Raw genomic sequence first — 7500 nt, forward strand, 5'->3', positions numbered from 1 at the left:
GGCGGGCCGAAGCGTCCGAGGCCGGATACCGACTCTGATGAAGAGTCGGGACCCCCTAAACGCTTCACCCAGTTCAAAGTGCCAGCTAAACCCGAAGGCTTCGACAATGCCTACCAATTGGTCAGGGCATTGGAGTTGCAACGGAAAATCCGGTTGTCGATCCGGGTCGCCCGAGATCAGGGCATGATCATAATGCCCAAAGATCAAGCTACCTTAAATTTCCTCCGGGAAACGAAGGAGCTAACTGATGGGAGAAAAGTGAGTCTTTCCCCACTAATTCCCGAGGAAAAGAGAACCAAGATGGTGCTACTTGGCTTCTCAGTCTCGTACGATGTGGAGCTGATCGCTTCACACCCACAGGTCGTGCAGGCTTCCCGAATGTCGAAGGGGAAGACCCCAACCAGGCAAGTCCTGGTGACCATGAAAGGTGCCCCAACCACTACCCTTGATCTGGGTAACTGGGGCACCTACAACCTTCGAACGTATGTGCCAGAACCACTTCGGTGTTTCAAGTGCCAGAAATACGGTCACCACAAGGCTAACTGTACAGCCAAGCCTAAATGTGGTGTCTGTAGCAAGGCACACAACACAGAGGTATGCCTCAAGGCATACAAAGAGGAAAAGAGGGACACAACAGCCAAATGTCCCAACTGTGCCAAGAAGCATCATGCCTGGAGCCTGACTTGCTCTGTCAGGAAAAAGGCGGCCCTCAGGCGACAAGAGGTTGCTCAAAACCGATCAGACTTTGTTCCTGCCCCACCGGGCACCCATGTCTGGGGAAGGAACAAAAGCGAAAAGGCCCCCCGACCTCCTAAGAGGAAGGAAGCCGCCCCCCAGCCGACACCGGATGTCTCCAACAAAAAGGAGTTTCCGACAATGCCAAAGGTGCAGAAAAAGAAACTAAAGAAAAAAGTTTCTAAGAGCACCACAAAAACCTCCCCAACAGATGATCATCTCCTCTTTGACGAGGACGATATGACTCTCCTGTTAACTGCTGTTGTCACAGCAGTAGCAACAGCCCTGGGGAGGTCGAGTGAGGAGGCCGAGAAGGCAGTTTCGGTCGCCATGACGGCAATGACCCAGACTGTCGCAGCCCTGAAGGGAAGAAAGCTGACTAGAGAAAAACCAGCCTCACCCTCACCCCAGGACGAGACTCCCCTCCCCACTCCAAACCAGGCCATGCCTTCACAGGCAGAGCCAAAACAGGCTGAATCTGTGCAGCCAGAGCCAGATCACGCTGATATTGCCCAGGCAAGGCCAGCAAGGCCAGCCAAGAAAAAGCCTGAGAGAAAAGCCGAACCAACCAAAGTCAGAGCTACCAAAGGCTCTCCACCCCCCAGTGGACCCAAGGATAGCCTGACAACAGACGAGGAGCCCTCAACTAGCGAGGACCTCGCAATGGAGTTGTCAGACTCCGACGATGTCTCTGATGTAACTATCACTGAGTAACATCATGACACACCATCTAAGCATCCTACAGTGGAACATCAATAGCTTCTCTGCAAAGAACGCTTTTCTCCAAGCAGTAGTGCGATCAAGGAACATTGACATTGTCATGCTCCAGGAGACATTAACAGTGGACACTGTTCGCTTCTCAGGGTACCATGCCTTCACACTGCCACGAACACCTGGCAAGAGAGGCTTGATCACCCTTGTGAGAGCAACAATCCCCTGCTCCGCAATAGCCGATGCATCGCACTGTGGAGATGATGTTGAATCCCTTGCCGTCGAGGTTCACCTGGCCGGGGGGCCCCTCAAACTGTACAATGTGTACAGCCGGCCACGCTGTAAAAGCTTAGACATCAGCCAGGTCTGTGCTTCTGCTGCACACGACCGAGTGATCATAGGGGGAGACTTCAATGCACACCACCCCATCCTGGCTCCCTGCCGGGCACCGGATGCGGCCGGCTATCACATAGCCGACGTGCTAGAGACATTCCCTGAGATCGCTCTCCTCAACACCCAAGAGCCAACGCATGTCAGAGGAGGGGTCCTAGACCTCACCCTGGCCACTGCGACTCTGGTGGGGAGGATTGGCTGGTGTGTCGATGAGACCGTCACAAGTGACCATTACGGCACTATAACTACCCTCATGGATGCTGGCCCAGCCGAAATCCTAAGACCAAATCCAAGATGGAAAACAGACAAGGCCAACTGGCAGGCGTTTCAAAACGCCTTGGCCCTCTGTCTGAGATGCAACAATCCCCCACAAAGCGAAAATGTGGAAGTGCTCGAAGCCAGCCTGCTAAACGCCATTAATGAAGCAGCCTCACAGACCATACCCAAAACTCGGCCTGGGTCCAGAAGTCACAAAGACGCCTGGTACTTCAATGACGAGATCAGGGAGGTCAACCACAGGGTTAACATGTGCCGAAAACTATTCCGAAGGCAAAGAACCCCTGACAACCTATCCCTCCTAAGGGAAGCTGTCACGGATGCCAAGGAAACTGCCAACAGAGTCAGGCAGGAAAAGTGGCTGGAATGGTGTGAGTCCTTCGACCACCAAACCACCCTTTCAGAGCTGTGGCAACGGGTCAAGCGAGCTACCAGCCGCTCAGCCCCGAGGTGCACCCATCACGACCCCCAAGCAGAGGCTAACAGACTGGCGCACGAGTTCTCTGCGAGAACGAGCAGCAACAGTCTGCCAGCCGAGCTGAGGGCAAGACAAGAGCGTCTACAGCCAGACAGACACGCTCAGATCAGAGAAAGGGCAGCCGAACCCGATAACTCAGACGTTATCTTTTCTCTGAGGGAACTAAGGAAAGCCTATAAAACCAGTTCCAACACAGCCCCGGGCTCTGATGGGATCTCGTACCCCATTATCACCCACCTAGGACTAGCAGGTGAGCGTGCACTCTTGCAACTCATCAACAAGTCCTGGGAAACTTCCACTCTACCCCAGAGTTGGAAGAGGGCTACCATAGTTCCCGTCCCAAAACCAAAGGAGCCGGGGAAGTACCGCCCCATCTCTCTGCTCAGCTGCCTGGCCAAGACGGCTGAGAGGATGGTACTAAACCGGCTTCAATGGAAAACGGGACCCCCGCACGAACACCTGCACGGGTTCACAAGGGGCATGGGCACAGCACACAGCTTAGCCACGCTCTTAAGCACAATCAGCAAGGGCCCAGCTGTGGTGGTATTCCTTGACCTGGAGAAGGCTTTTGAACTGGCAAGTCCGCTTGCCATTCAGGAAAGCCTGATCCAGAAGGGAATCAGAGGAAAGCTCTTGGCTTGGATAGGTGACTACTTCAGGAACAGGACTGCCAATGTCAAATTCCAGGGTCACCTATCGCAGCACATGCCGCTCGAAAATGGAACGCCACAGGGTGGGGTTCTCAGTCCAGCCCTATTCAACACTTTAATGTCCTGTATCCTCAACATAAACCTCCCAGTGGGGTGCCAGATCATCTCGTATGCAGACGATCTCGCTATCACCTCCACTGGACCACGCAGCCAGAATAAAGCCCAGCGTTGTCTGGACCTCGTGTCAGAGGAGTGTTGTAGGACGGGACTAAAGATTTCTGCTGCCAAATCCAAAGCCATGGCTTTAAGACAGAGAGTTCGAGGCACAAGACTGAAAATCCAGGGAGTGGAATTAGAATGGGTCAAGGACTACCTATACCTTGGGGTAAGGATAGACCGGACCCTCTCCTTCCATAAGGAGGTCCAGTACCTGGTTGACCGAACCAAAGCAAGACTGTCTGTCATGAGAGCAATGACTGGGAGACGCATAGGGGCCAGACACAAAGTACTAAGATCATTCTATGTACATGCTGTCCGGCCCATTGTGGACTATGCCTCAGTCGCTCTAATTGCTGCAAAGAAAAAGCACACAGACAAATTAGAAACAGTCCAAAATGAAGCTGCCAGGATCATTCTGGGTGCCCCGAGGTGGACGAAGGTCCTCAACCTCCTGATGGAGGCAAACCTTCTCCCCCTGGACTCACGAATCGATCTAACGGCAACACAATTTCTGTCAAAGGTCATCCAGGCTCCCAGGAACACAAGCCTAAGACAAAAATTAGTCAGATGCCTCGAACAAGACAACGAGCTCGTTGCAAACAACTCCTGGCTGTCTCATACAGCCAGGGTGTTGATACGCCATCAGCTCAAAGAACAGCTTCTTGCTAAGGGCATGGACTCCCCCCACCCCGACTTTGCCGAAGCCCCGCCGTGGGCACTGAGCCTGATAGAGTTCAACATAATGAACCTGTCAATGAAAAAGAGCCTATACCCCATGCCTAGCCTAAAGGCAGAAGCCCACAGGGTCATTGCAGCCATCACTCCTCCGGGTAGTAGAACATACTACACGGATGGATCGGTCGATCCCTTGAGCCACACTGCAGGCGCCGGCTTTGCAGCTAGGGATGCCACGCGATCCATGAGGGTAACAGACAACGCCTCCTCGCTACAGGCAGAGGCAGTTGCAATCATGGGAGCCCTAGGCCACGCGTCCCTAAGGGAAGGACACGTGGTCATACACACAGACTCCAGGGCAGCCATTGACTGTCTTCAGCACAGCTCACCCACAGACAACATCTACCTACTGACCACGATTCTCACAATGGCACAGAGAATTCTTGCTCAGGGTAGAAGAATTATCATCAATTGGGTCCCAAGCCACATCGGCATCAGAGGGAACGAGCTTGCTGACAGACTAGCTGCCGCTGGCAGGGGTATGCCCCCAAATCCCATGACGATAAAACCGAGCCGAAAATTACTTATGGAGAAGTGTGCCTTGGTCGGTCGTACCTTCCTACGGCAGCTCCACAGAGAGGAAACGAGAACCTCCCCCTCGGCCAGCTGGTACTCAGACGCCACAGGCTCTGAACCACTGGCACTCTCTGAAGTAAGCAACAGAGGTACCGAAGTCATTCTTCACAGAATGCGCCTAGGTTACCACTGTGCATGGCAGATTATCCCAACAATCGAACGCGATGAATGGTGCTGCAAGCACTGCGGCGAGCCGAACGCCACACTAGTCCACTACCTAGAAAATTGTAACCATACACAATTCCTGAGACATGGACCGCCCACAACAGCCGCCGTGCTGGTAAAGAGGCTATGCGAAATGCTTACACCATGGCGGCAGGAGCGCTTGCTGGCAATCCCGCCGCCACGGTAAGCACCGAGTGTCAGACAACTCAATGAGACAGCCGTAAAAAAGCTGACACAGGCCGGGCCATATCTAGAAGGCCCGGGCGAAGCTAGAACTTCGCAAACCAAACCCCCCCCCCCCCAATGATGATATATTAATGATAGTCATAATTTATTTTCTTTAGTTATTCCTTTTTTCATTTTTAGTATATTCCCATTTTCATTATTTTCCTTTATTCTATCTCCCTCATTTCCTTATTTTCTATTTTTCTATTTCCCTCTTTTTTATTTCAATGATTTTCCTATTTTCTGTTTCCTTTTTTTTCCTTTATTTTGACCTTTTTTTCCCTTATTTTCTCGTTTCTTATTTCTCTCATTTTCCATTTTCTATTTCCCTTATTTTCTCCCATTTTCTAAATCCCTTACTTTTTCTATTATCCATATTTCCCATTTTCTATTACCCTTATTTTCCCATTTTCTCTTTCCTAATTTTCTCCTTTTTTTTTTTCCCTTATTTTCTCATTTCATATTTTCTTTATTTTTCATTTTCTATTATCCTTATTTTCGCTTTTTCTGTTTCACTCATCTTCCCATTTTCTATTTCACTCATCTTCCCATTTTCTAATTCTCCCTTCATCTTGCCGGGGAAACTAATTTCAAAGGGAGTTGAGATCCGGCTAGTATGTAAATCATGTTTGTAATCTTAATGCAGATCTGGACTATGTGGATCCTCGCAAGAAACGCACTGCCGGGCTTTAGTTTTTGGTTGAGTTTTTGAAAATCATTTTCCTTGTATCTTCTTAGCTTTTTTTAATTTTTTTTTTCTTCTTAAAGTCAAGATCCTATGTTTATATTTTTTTCTCCAATGTCCTATGCCTTTTTTTTTTTCTTTCGTCTTGCATATTCGTGTTAGTATTATCTTTGTATTGTTGCTTTTAATATTATGATCACCATTATCATCATCATCATGATCATTATCTTTATCATAATTTTTTTCATTTTCATTATTAGCATCATCATCTCCATTTACGTTCATTTTAGAATGGATCGTCTTTTCGAGCTAAAGTTAGATAACCTTTACTATCATTTAGCTTTATTTTCATCACATTATCATTTTTATCAATCTTTATTATTCCTCACTATCTCATTTTTTTTTTATTTATTAATTTTTTTTTTTTATCATTCACTACCTTTTGCTGAACCCCTTTCGTCTTCTAGTTCTTTCTATTATCCATTTTTCGTTGTTATTACACATTCTGTGCGCGTCCACGAGATGTATGAGGCTGATAGAAAACGGAGCGAGGGTACGGGGAGGGGGGGAGAGGGGAGGGGTAGGGGGAGAGGAAGAGGGGGAGGGAGAGGGAGAGGGAGAGGGAGGGGGAGGGGGAGAGGGAGAGGTAGAGGGATGGGGAAGGAGAGGGGGAGAGGATGAGGGAGAGGGAGAGGGAGGGGGGAGGGGGAGGGGGAGAGGGAAAGGTAGGGGGAGGGTAAGGGGGAGGGGGAGAGGGAGAGGGAGGGGAGAAGGAGGGGGATGGGGGAGGGCATGTGGTTAAGGATCTCTTTCGCGCACTTCACCTTCATTGCTTGGGAGGAGGGGGGGTGGGGGGTGGGGGGGTAGCGTGCATGGGATGGTGTTTGTGCGTTTGTTTTGCTAGATGTTTGTTTGATTTGATTGTGTGTTTTTTTTTCTTTTTGTTGTAGTTGTTGTTGTTGTTATTTTCCTGTTTCTGTGATTTTCTATCTTTCGTCCACTTTTTTGTTCTCTGTCTTTCATTTTCTCGTCTCTCTCTCTCTCTCTCTCTCTCTCTCTCTCTCTCTCTCTCTCTCTCTCTCTTTCTGTCTTTCTTTCTATCTATCTATATATCTATCTATCCATCTCTCTGTCTATCTATCTATCTATCTATCCATCTGTCTATCTGTCTATATATCTATCTATCTGTCTGTCTATCTGTCTATTTATTTATCTATCTATCTATCCATCTATCTATCTATCTATCTTGTCTATTTATCTGTCTATCTGTTATCTATACTTATCTTATTTTCAGTATAGTTATGGCGTTACTTTTATTATTGTTACCTTGATATTACGTTATTATCAACACTGTTATTATTGCTAATTTTACTGTTATTATACTACTGTCTATCATGCTATTATTATTGATATCAGTGTTAGTATTAACATTAGTATTAGTATTAGCATTAGTATTACCTTCATCATTAATATTGCTATGATAATTGCTATCATTATTTTCATTAAAATCATATTGTTATTATCAGCAACATTAATCATTTTCATTATCATTTATTCGCGCATGCACGTGCAGACACACATCCTAGGCGTCGCTAGAAATAAAGTTCTTTAATAAATTCCCAAAAAACAGCAGGGCGCCTCCCCCCCCCCCC

At 48.1% G+C, this 7500-nt stretch overlaps 1 protein-coding gene across 1 annotated transcript in view; it reads left to right on the forward strand.

The window, feature by feature from the left end:
• The window catches only part of LOC125047923, a 26938-nt gene that overhangs the window by 10046 nt on the left and 9392 nt on the right, over nt 1-7500 (forward strand). The window lies entirely within an intron of this gene.

This window comes from Penaeus chinensis, chromosome 42 (assembly GCF_019202785.1).
Source record: "Penaeus chinensis breed Huanghai No. 1 chromosome 42, ASM1920278v2, whole genome shotgun sequence".
Lineage (NCBI taxonomy): Eukaryota > Metazoa > Arthropoda > Malacostraca > Decapoda > Penaeidae > Penaeus > Penaeus chinensis.